The sequence below is a fragment of the Alosa sapidissima genome, chromosome 4, assembly GCF_018492685.1.
Source record: "Alosa sapidissima isolate fAloSap1 chromosome 4, fAloSap1.pri, whole genome shotgun sequence".
In the NCBI taxonomy this organism is placed as follows: domain Eukaryota; kingdom Metazoa; phylum Chordata; class Actinopteri; order Clupeiformes; family Clupeidae; genus Alosa; species Alosa sapidissima.
The window spans coordinates 1622244-1634280 of NC_055960.1; the positions used below are offsets into that span (position 1 = coordinate 1622244).

Sequence of the window (12037 nt, forward strand, 5' to 3'; positions counted from 1 at the left end):
GCTTCATTGGCCATGATGGACAACACATCATGCATACGACTCACCACCAGGGTACCACACACACATGGTTGGTAATCATACAAGCCTACAACCCAGCATAATAATAATAATAATAATAATAATAATAATACATTTTATTTAGAGCGCCTTTCATGTCACCCAAGGTCACTTCACAAATAAACAAAAACTAAAAGGTTGTAAAATTATAGTCATCTCAAAAAAATAAATTAAAAGTAAAAGTAAAAATAAAAAAGTAAAAATCAGTCAGTCAATCAGTCCATAAGCCATCTTGAAGAGATATGTTTTAAGTGTGCTTTTAAAGTCAGTAATTGAGTCACAATGTCTCATAATAATAATAATAATAATAATAATAATAAGCTTTATTTGTATAGCACCTTTCATACACAGAATGCAGCTCAAAGTGCTTTACATTTGAAGCATGTAACACAATAATAGTCAGTCAGTCATTATCAATCACTTTTCTTTGCTGTTTATGATCTACTCAGCAACATATCAAAAATATAGAAAATGACGTCATAAGACTGGCAGCCTTAACCCTCTTACAACAAGCATGCCATATGGCAACTGTGGCAAGGAAAAACTCCCATATTCCAGGAAGAAACCTTGAGCAGAACCTGACTTAATAGGGGGAGCCCATCTGCTTCTGGCTGGCTGCGCCCTCCAATAGTAGCAGATGTAGAATAATCTGAAAAAGTAGTCTACAGGATAAGATGAGTTAACTAAAAGCTATCCTGTACAGGTATGTTTTCAGATCTTTTTGAAAAATATTTACTGAACTCGCCTGCTTGATGTACAGAGGCAGGGTGTTCCATAGTTTGGGGGCATAATGGATAAACGCAGCTTCTCCACTTTGTTTGTGGAGCACTTTGGGTACGATTAAAAGATTAGAATTGGATGATCTAAGTTTCCTTTGTGGTTGATAAGATATTAAAAGCTCAGAGATATATGAAGGTGCTATGCCATTCAGAGCTTTGTAAGTAATTAACATAACCTTAAAATCAATTCTATAGGAAATAGGGAGCCAGTGCAGTTCAGCCAACACAGGGGTGATGTGTTCTCTCTTCTTAGTCTTAGTTAAAAGTCTAGCCGCAGAGTTCTGTATGAGTGCCAATTTCTTTAGATGTTTTTTGGGAAGACCAGTGAAAAGTGCATTGCAGTAGTCTAACCTGCTAGTGATAAAGGCGTGAATTAGTTTTTCTGCATCTTGTTGAGTTAAAAAGGGCCGCACTTTGGCAATGTTTCTCAAGTGGAAATAGGCTGTCTTTACTGAGACTTTACTGATATGGGGCTTAAAACTTAACTCTGCATCTAAGATGACACCGAGGCTTGTTACTTTTGGTTTGACCTGGTGTGCCAAGTTCCCCAGATTACTAAGAATAATATCTCACTTTAGTTTTGGTCCAACCAGAAGTACCTCTGTTTTGTCATCATTTAGTTTCAAAAAGTTTTTGCTCATCCACTGATTAATGGAGGTTAGGCATGCAGTGAGGGAGCAAAGGCCATCTGGGTTAGTTGGCTCCACAGAAATATACAATTGGGTATCATCTGCGTAGCTGTGGAAGTTTACATTATGCTGACTTATGACGTTTCCCAATGGAAGCATATATAGAGAAAATAGCAGGGGACTAAGGCAGCTCCCCTGGGCCACACCAAAAAGCAAGTCATGTTTTTCAGATACATGATCTCCTAGACTGATATAAAAATCTCTGCCAGTAATATAGGTTTGAAACCAGTTTAGAGCATTATCAGAGAGACCCACCCACTTCGCAAGGCGGTGAATTAGGATGCTATGATCAATGGTGTCAAATGCCGCACTCAAATCCAGAAGAATAAGGATTGAGACTTTGTTTGAGTCAGTAGCTAGTCTGAGATCATTGACTATTTTTACTAGAGCCGTTTCTGTGCTGTGATTTGATCTAAAACCTGATTGGAATTTTTCAAGGATACTGTTTTCGTTGAGGAAGGTATTTAACTGATTACAAACAACTTTTTCAAGTACTTTGCTCAAAAACGATAGATTTGATATAGGCCTGTAGTTGCTCAGATTGGTATGGTCAAGATTTGACTTTTTAAGTAAAGGTTTCACAACAGCGGTTTTAAAAGCAGTTGGAAATATACCTGTTTCTAATGAGGTATTTATTACCTTGAGAAAAAAGGGAGCTAAGCTATCATATACTTTTTTGAGGAATGTAGTAGGAATTAGATCTAAAACACATGTTGAGGAGCCGGTTTGAGTTATAATTTTACCAAGCTCAGATTGAGTAATAGTGCTAAAGGACCTTAATTTTGGGGGGCTGTTTTTGGGTGTACTATCAAACATATTACTTGTGTTACCAATAGCCTCCCTTATAGAAATGACTTTGTTTTTGAAGAAGTCTGCAAATTCTTCGCATCTTAGAGAGGATGCCTGACTGAGTGTATCAAAAGGTGTTTGATGCAATAGCCTATCAATGGTAGAGAACAACACCCTAGAGTTTCCACTGTTTTCGGCAATTACCTTAGAGAAGTGGTTCCTCCTCTCATTCCGAATAGCTCTATTATAATTTGCTATTTTTTCTTTTAGAATGGCACGGTGAACCTGAACCTGTTTTCTCCATGTTCTCTCAGCTTTTCTACATGATCTTTTTAGATCATGGATATTTTCGTTCATCCAAGGTGTCAGTTTGCTACAGGGCCTTTTTTTAGTCTTTAAGGGTGCCACTCTGTCAAGCAGAGCGCCTAATTCACGATTGAGAGCCTCTACCATTTGATCAATGGGATGATGTAAAATATCTAAATTTATGGAGTCTATAAGAGCTATGAACTGCTGTTCTGCTCTAATGTCCAAGAGTCGCGATTTGATTGCAATTTCGGGATGAATTTTTGGAGTATGTAGTACTATATTAAAAGATACACAATGATGATCAGACATATTTATATCATTTACTGATAAGTCTGTGACTTCTATCCCTCTAGAAATGACTAGATCGAGGGTGTTGCCAAGGTTGTGGGTGGGTCCTGTAACATGCTGCTTTAGCTCTAAACTGTCCAACACATTAAGGAACTTACTGGCTTTAGCATCAGTTGTCTTATTGACATGAATATTGAAGTCGCCATTTACAATTATCCGATCATAGCTAGTGATGATGAGCGACATAAGTTCAGAAAACTGGTCGAGAAAGCCAGTCCATAGTTTAGGAGGGCGGTATAAGGTTAATAGAAGTACAGCTGGGTCAGCCTTCAGAGTGAGGGCAATATACTCATTCGCGAATTCGCCAAAGTTGACTCTAGTGCAACTATATTTGTTTGAGAGAATGGAGGCAATTCCACCACCTCGTTTGCCTTGTCTAATTGAGTGGAAGAAATTATAATATGGGGGACAAGTCTCAACAAGAACAGCTTCGCTGTCTGAAGTCAGCCAGGTTTCAACAAGAAACAGAAAATCCATTTTTTTTTCACTAATAAAATCATTGATTGCAAAGGTTTTGGTAGTAAGTGCACCTATATTTAGTAAACCCATGTTAGCTGAAAATGCCTCTGGCTTTTGAGGAATATGCTGAGGTATGGAAAGAATATTTGTTAGGTTTCTAGTTTTAAATTTGTCTTTTCTTTTTACTATACGTTGGGTGGAAATCAACGTTGGAATAGAACTATAAGCATAAGTCATGCTATTGCATGACGCAGCTTGATCTATGGTAGTAGTATTGTATGTTACCCTGCAGAAAACATTCTCAGACCCATCCACATGTATAATGCCATTCGAATCAATACCTGGGGGGCGTGAATCTGTAATATTTTCTACAGAGAGTCAATGCCTCAGTGTGGACGCTATGTTGTCAGAGAGTAGCCTGGCTCCATGTTGGTTTGGGTGGAGACCATCACGCTTCAGCATACTGGGCCTCTCCCAGAACAAGCCCCAGTTGTTGACATAGGGGATGCTTAGGGAAGCGCAGTAGCGTTTGAGCCAGGTGTGGAGATCGAACAGTCTGGACCATCTCTCAGCACCTTTTCTGTAGGTAGGGAGAGGCCCAGAGATGACAAAGCGTTTTTCTGTGCCCATCAGAGTGGTGATGAGAGTTTTGTAGTTTTCCTGCAGTGCTACTGACTGCTTATCTCTGATGTCGTTCGTGCCCACGTGTACGATGATGTTGTTGACCTTGGTGTGGCAGGCCAGGATGCTTGGGAGTTTCTGCTGGATGTCAAGGACCTTGGCACCAGGGAAGCAGTAGACCTTGGAGGGACCGCTACATGATGGGGGAATGCAGAGGTCCCTAACCATGGAACTGCCGATGACCAGGGTGGAGGTTGATGAGGTCCGGGGAGGAGGGGGTCGGGGGGGCGCCGACTTTGAGGAGGGACCAGGATGGTTGTCTCGGGGCAGGAGGGGCTCCTCATCCTCGGTCAGAATGGCATAGCGATTTTCCAGTCGTATAGGTTGGGCTGGGCCTGAGTGCCGTCCGGACCGTCTGCCGTGCTTGTGATGCTTGCTTCTACACCATGGCTCAGGCTGGTGTGGAGTGGAGCTGGCCAGCAGAGCAGGCTTGGTTCTCAGCAGAGGCCGGGGAGAGGCAACAGGGACAGAAGTTACATTAGTGCATGGCATGGTTAAAGTATTGGAGGACAGAGTGAAATCAGGGCATCTGGCATTTGTGTGTGTAAGAGAGGTAACGTTACTTATGGAGAGAATGGTGTCGAGGAACTGTTCATCCTTCTCAATCTGATGGAGGATCGCTATTCTGGCTTCGAGTTCCACTATCTTTTCGCTGAGAAGGACGCATGAGTCGCAGCCTGGTGCACAGCTGAGGGGAGGCATCGTGTCGCGGCGAGGGCTCGTCGGTGTCAACTGTCTTTTAAAGGCTGTGGTGCAGGTTAAACAACACTTTCAATTAATGGGTACATTAAGCACTCAAGATATGTATATAAAGTTAGATATGTCTCCAAAATGGTGTTAAAGTCCAGTTTTTGTAGTTTTTGGTTAGTAACGGTTATTTTTTATTTATTCGGCGATGACGTCATATGAGGTAGACGTGGTGGAAGCTATTTTTTATGGGTGGAAGCAGAGATAAGAAGGAATCCGACCTGCGGTCATATCCCTGTCCCACCCCATCTCTCTCTCCCACTTACTTACTGTCTCATTATTCACTGTCCTATACAAATAAAGGCAAAAAGCCCAAAAAATAGGCCTATACTTAAAAAAAAAAAGATCTTTGGTGGAAGTAGCCTCAGCCTTATAGCAGCTACTACTAGCACTGGCGTCTAACTGGGATGAGGAAGATTAGGCAAGACCCACAGTTAACATTTATGATGGCCCATATAATTTGGAACCTGTTAGATGTGAGAGGGCGAATGGGGAAATACCGAGAGCTGATGGCCATCAAAGAGAAATTAATGCATGGTCAGAGGAGAATCACAGTTGGTGAAGTGTCCTGGTGAGTTGCTAGCAGCAACGAGCGCTGGAGCTAGTCTATGAATAGCAGTGGGTAGGCCTACAATAACAATTTTTTTTACTGTCGAGTGAAAGTCAATGTTTTCTTTATATCTAGTGACAGTGATTATGTCGTTGGCTCAGATAAGTACCCTAAACTTAGTCAGAAGATCTAGAAATAGAAGCTATGCTAGATGTAGCTTGACCCACCTGTGAACCCCTAGTGTTTATTTCTAAGCTTTCAGGCTACTCTTTCTCCGGTGAAAATGTTGTTTGCAAACGTGGCCGACGCCGAGTAGGCTGGTCGTGTCTTCAGTGTGATTATAGTGCTCGTTTTCCCCGTGATTGGGTACCGCTTACCGGGAGAGAGTAATAAGCGTGTCTGTGTCGCTGTGTTTAGCAAATTGGTGTCTGTGTGGGCGGTGTCGTCCCATGGAAACTGTGGTGAAGAGCTTGTGTTGTAGGGAGGGCGCGTTTTGGTCGCTGGTCGAGGAGCTCACCCCGCGGCCAGCAAATAACGTGCCTAACATAGCGTCCTGGATTTGAGGCATGCTGCCTGAATCCGTTTGTGCTACACATAGCATACTCACACTTCAGGCAAGATCATGGTCCCCTTCAAGCCAGCACGCACGAGTATGTTCATGGTTTATGTTTACTTTACCAATCTTTTTACACTGAGTTCTTTGAACCAACAGTTTAGGAGAGAGGAGATGTGTTGCATACATAATAAACATGCATAAGACACAGGCTTAAAATGACGTCTTCAACCTACTCACAGAGTTTTAAACTGAACAATCTTTCCTACTTATCCCTATGCAATACCGGTACACTGTGTACAGGCAGGCTATACGCTGGGCTTATGGGGTTTTAGGCAGGAGTATAAGGAAGCCTCTACCCTCTTGTGTGGTTTCAACCATCAGACAACAATTCCAAAGTGGTGACCAGACCTATCAGGGCTTTCAATGGCCTCGTTTAGATGAAAATGAATAAAAAGAATTGTTATGCTTATCCTGTTGTGATCGCTCCATTGCCCTTAAAATGTTATAAAGTACACAGAACACATGAATTTTGATTAAAAAAAAAAAAACAGTTTATTGGCATTGCTTGTAATGGTTACTGAACATTTAAACATTTACTGAACAAGGACAAAGACACAGGTTGGAAGTAAACAAATCTCTATAAAAAAAAATGGTTAGGCACAAAACATACAAGGAACACTGATGAAGGGCTAGACGCGAAACGTGTGCAATATTGTGGTCTTACCTGAGGGTCAGCTGATGGTTCTCTTTCTCACACACAAACCCATGATATTTCATGCATGCATACATGCAGTGATACATGCAAAAGCACATCAAGCAGAAACACAGTGAGCCCAGATAACACCGCACACAGAGGTTGACAAGGCACAGGTAAAATGATTGGTAAATTATTTTGAATTACATACAAGAAATTTCATGCAAATAACAACAAAAAAGAAAATCCAAGCACACAGACAGAGGAGCAGACATGCAGCACCCCTTGAATGGGGTACAGCGACAATTATTACCACTTACAAAGACGAGAAAAAGTAATGATTTTGTTCAAAGTATAAAACAAAGCAACAGCACACAAAGACAAAACAAAACATGCAACATGCAGGGAACCACCACCAAATGAGATGAAAGGGACAGAAAGAAAGATACACAGACCTAGATATGTAAAAAAAGAAACTTGAATGAAACACACATGACCAATACAGTATAACACTCAAATATGATGACATCACAAACCAACAGACTAAAGCCAGCCTGGTACACCTGTGTCCCAGCATCAGAAGTGGAGGTGGGCAAGGGCTGATCCCCAGTATCACACTGTCCATGGTCTCCTGCTGTGAGGCGTCTGTCAACATCTTGTGAAAACAAATATAAAAAAGGTCAGCAAAGAGGGTATACAAGAGAAAAAAGATTACAGTACAGTGGACCCTGATATGCGCTACTCGATGTTTTAAAAAATACATGAAAGACATTCAGAACATATTTGATGATGTTGAAGGTTACTGTTAAATGTTTACATCAATACTAGTGGTAATAAATGTCTAGAGTGCATGTGGTGCATAAACTCTATGAGGTAGTGCATTTACTGTATTGGGAGGTAGCTAAACTCTGAAGTGAGAAGTGGATAAACTCTGATTTCTGAAATGTCAGAGGTGGGTAAACTGTGTTTACTTGCGTTAGCCTCCACTACAGCCCTGGTGACACGGTCATGGCCAAATATATGTGAAAGAGAACCGTAGCAGTCTAACACAAAACGCAAACACACTGTTTAGTTGTGAAAGCTGCTTGATGATCACTGATCCCAACGCTAGCCATGATGTTTTCATGACGATATGGACATTTACTTTCGTGAATCACGAAATATCCTCTAATGTCAGACTGATCATGATTGTAGTGGAGGCTGTGTCAAAGGGAACACGGTATGCAAAATACACACAGCGCTAGCTAACGCGCAGCTTTTGAACATTAGCATGATGCTTACCGTGACAATATCTCGCTTGCGGCAGACGGTGTCTCTGGACCTCGGGACAGGGCAGTCAGAGAGGTTTGCATGCACAGACGGCACAGCGGTAGGAATGAACTTCGTCATCCTCTCACTCTTTAAACCAAGTGAGACCATCTTGACATCCCCTGAGTGGTAATCCTCCTCCTTGAAATGCGCGCTGCATATTCTCGAGAAGGCGGTGACAGAGCTAGCCGCTAGCTGAAAAATCTGCCCACCTAACCTTGACAAATTACACCTAGCTTCGGAAGATCCCTTTGTCCTTGGGGAAGCAATGGAACCTAAGTCCAGTTTTGCTGGAGTTCTTGCACCCGGCACAAACACAGTAGTAAACCATGTTATCTATTTATTTATATATCTACTCTCTCCCTCTCTCCATCAGCTATCTATGTTATGATGCTATGCTATCTCTCACTACTATCTATCTATGCTATCTCTGTCTCTCTCACTATCTATCTATCTATCTATCTATATCTCTATCTACCTCTATATATCTATCTATCTAGGCTATCTCTATCTTTATATTTACTTATATATCTGACACTGTTACTCTCTCACTAAGTTAATCGTCGTCTCTCTCAATGGTATCAAGGCGGCCTTTCCTCTGTCGTCCCACAACGAGTACCTCATGTGACGTCATGGAATGCATTGTGGGAGAAATAAGAATGATCGCAAACCTGTTGCTAACCGCTAAAATATAACCTACTTTTCCTTATTATATTTCTTTTTTGTGATACTTTACAACATCAAATACAATGGATAATTGTTTAAATGTTTATTACCAACTAGAAAATTGCCAGGAAAGACAAAAAAAAAAACCCTGCACCACAGGCTTTAAACGTTTGTTTGCTAGTTGGCTAACAACAGCGATATCATGCAGTTCCTTGATAACTCGAACACAGGTAGCGGGTAAGTAATCTGAGAAGATCTCACTTTTATATTGAGTCACTAGTTTTGAGAGACGTTAGAAGGAATTTGATGCTTTCTTCTTCCAGATAGCGTTTCCTTGGCCCGGTATTTTTTGCAGCCCTTGATACTGGCTTAACGTTTAACGTTAACGTTTGACAGAAAAGTTTGGCGATCAAGGTTAGTCCGATAATCCAAAGCCTCGAGCAACAACAGTTTATGCAACAGTTTGTTCACGAGATATAATCGGTAGCCAGTAAATCCGTAGAAAGTAGATGGTAACAAGGAGATTTAAGATAGATACGTTTGGAAGTTTGGAAGTTTAGGTAGTTACATACGGAGCACGCCGACCGGAACCGGAAATCCTCTGGGATTTGTAGTCTGGCAGTGAATTCCACAGCTTGGGGGCTATGTAGCTGAAAGCCCTCTCTCCCTGGGTGCTGAGGTTCACATTAGGGACATGCAGTAGGCCTGCTGAGGAGGATCTCAGTGAGCGGGCAGGAGTGTAGACTTCTAGGAGGTCAGTGAGGTAGGTGGGTAAGTAGGTAAGTCTATCATCAGCTGCACAGAGGAGGTCATTAGTAATCTTAATTATGGCCGTTTTAGTACTGTGCATAGGACGAAATCCAGACTGGAATGGCTCGAAGAGGTCATTGTCCTTCAGGTGATCCTGGAGTTGAGTTGCCACTATCTTCTCAAGAACTTTGGAGAGAAAAGGCAAGTTGGAAATAGGCCTGTAATTGTTGAAGTTGTCAGAATCCAATCCAAGTTTTTTCAGTGTTGGTCTGACAATAGCAGTTTTAAAGGATGGTGGTACAGTGCCAGAGAGAAGAGAGGTGTGAAATATTGATGTAATCATCAGAGCAATAGATGGCAGGCAGCTCTTAACCAGGCTTGTTGGAAGAGGGTCCAGCTGACAGGTGGAGGAATTGCACTTTTTGATGAGGCCACAGATGGTACTTTCAGCAGGGAGACTGAATTCACGGAGTTCATTGATGGAAGGTGAGCCCAGAGTGCTCAGTGAGTATGATTGTTTCAACTGAGTAATGGAACATTCTAATTGTTGGTGGATTGCCTCAATTTTGGTATTGAAAAAGTTCAGGAAGGCGGAGCAGCGTTCATCAGAGAGTTCCTGGTGGGTGATGTTATCAGGTGGCTTAAGGAGACCATTAACAGTAGAAAAGAGAGCCCTGGTGTTTCCTTGTCCTTCACTGATTATCTGCATAGTATACGGTGTTCATTTTAGGACATCCTCAGACTCAGGTGTCAGACTCAGAAAAACATCGGTCATCTTCAGACAAAACTGCCTCAGCGTCAGAAAAACCTCTGTCATCTTCAGACAAAACTGCATCAGCGTCAGAAAAACCTCTGTCATCTTCAGACAAAACTGCCTCAGCGTCAGAAAAACCAGACTCAGGTGTCAGACTCAGAAAAACATCTGTCATTTTCAGACAAAACTGCCTCAGCTTCAGAAAAACTTCTGTCATCTTCAGACAAAACTGCCTCGGCGTAAGAAAAACCTCTGTCATCCTCAGATAAAACTGCTTCAAACCAATCTGCCTCAGAAAAACATCTCTAAGGAGTCAGGTCTCAGAAAAAACGCTGTCAGAAAAAGTGGAGTCAGGTCTCAGAAAAAACGCTGTCAGAAAAAGTGGAGTCAGGTCTCAGAAAATCAGGTCTCAGAAAAGTATTAAGTATTAAATAAAGACAAATGTGCTATGCCATGATGTAATACCATATAATACCATTATAAAACGTTAGCAGTTGTCATTGTCATTGCACAATAATAATAGACAGACATAAAGATAGACAGGTACTTGAAATGTAATCCCCAGGGGACAATAACTGCAGCGTTGTTGAATTCATTTGATATGAGATGTTATCTTAACTTATTTAGAGAAATGTGCCTTGTTGTTGGTACCTGCTATTTCATGTATTATCATAATGGTATTATATGGTATTACATCATGACATAGCACATTTGTCTTTATGGGGGTTTGGGAATAATGATGTGATGATAATGATGCAGGTTTCTTACTGGTAGGTAGTGTACAACTGGGAAACGGTTAGCAAAAGTAAGAAATAATGGTCCAGGTGTCGTTCTGGACTTTCGTGGTGGAAAAATGTTTAACCCACTTTTCCCTAGCTCATTGAATGTACCGTAATCCTACGAAAAACAAATTATTTTGCTGTATGTACTGTAGTACGTAGCTTACTCCGGTATGTGCCTTACAGCAGCTGCTAATGTTACTAGTGAAGTGAGGTTAGCTAAGTTACATCCATGGATTTCCTACAATGTGTATACCATTGGATCACTTTCTACCTTTACTTATAATTTCTACATCTAACCAAGCACCAAATATAACATGCCAGTGACCAGGCTTGGAATTTCACCATTCTGGGGGCAAGGCCACTTGGCCTTCAGTTGGGCATATTTGGTGGGGGGCACAAAGGCCACATGGGCACCAAGGCCAAAGTTAACTATACAGTAGTAGGCTATAAAAATTATCAAAGTTGTATTTAGTCTATTCACTGCAGTAGACCTGTATCATTGTATGAAACATTACAAAAACATGAAACATGACATATTACATATAACTGTAAATCATCTGATCATCTAATAAAAACAGATATCTAGGCTATATATAACATTTATTTTATATTTGGCCTGCTATGAAATCATGTATTGAACAATTTAAATTTAAGCACAGCTCATCTTTAAGAAACTCAAAAAGCCTAGATGCATGCTTAGCATTTTGTGATCAGGCTACTTTCACAAACTCTTAGTCAGCTGTCCTCTGATTTACCAATATCTAGGCGATATTTGTAACATTTATTTTGTATTTGGCCCGTTATGAAATCATGTGGAACAATTTAAACACATTGTAAAACTTAAAGCCCAAATTTGGAGACATCAATGCATGTCGAAATTTACTGCAAATTCAAAACTGGATTACTCTGGAACGGCTAACTGTACAGGGGACTGCTTTACACCTTTATGTTCGGTAAGGTCTGCTGTTTATTCTGATATGTGGTTTGTCATGTGTTAAAAGAAGGGTTCGTAAAGTATTCCACCGAGATGAATGGGTAGGGAGATCATGGACGCAAAACCTTCAGTAGAATGTATGATTAAATTGAATTATATTATTTACTTTTCTCGCGAACCGTTCA

General features: G+C 41.1%; 1 long non-coding RNA gene and 1 pseudogene across 1 annotated transcript; both read right to left on the minus strand.

Annotated features, from left to right (window-relative positions):
* Window positions 1-736: 736 nt before the first annotated feature.
* Window positions 737-1627, minus strand: LOC121706842 (annotated as a pseudogene).
* Window positions 1628-6504: 4877 nt separating this feature from the next.
* Window positions 6505-8073, minus strand: LOC121706846. Its single transcript, XR_006031180.1, has 2 exons — window positions 7940-8073; window positions 6505-7313 (listed from the first exon to the last, which is right to left on the minus strand). It is a non-coding gene; the product is annotated as an uncharacterized LOC121706846 (long non-coding RNA).
* Between the last annotated feature and the right edge of the window lie 3964 nt (window positions 8074-12037).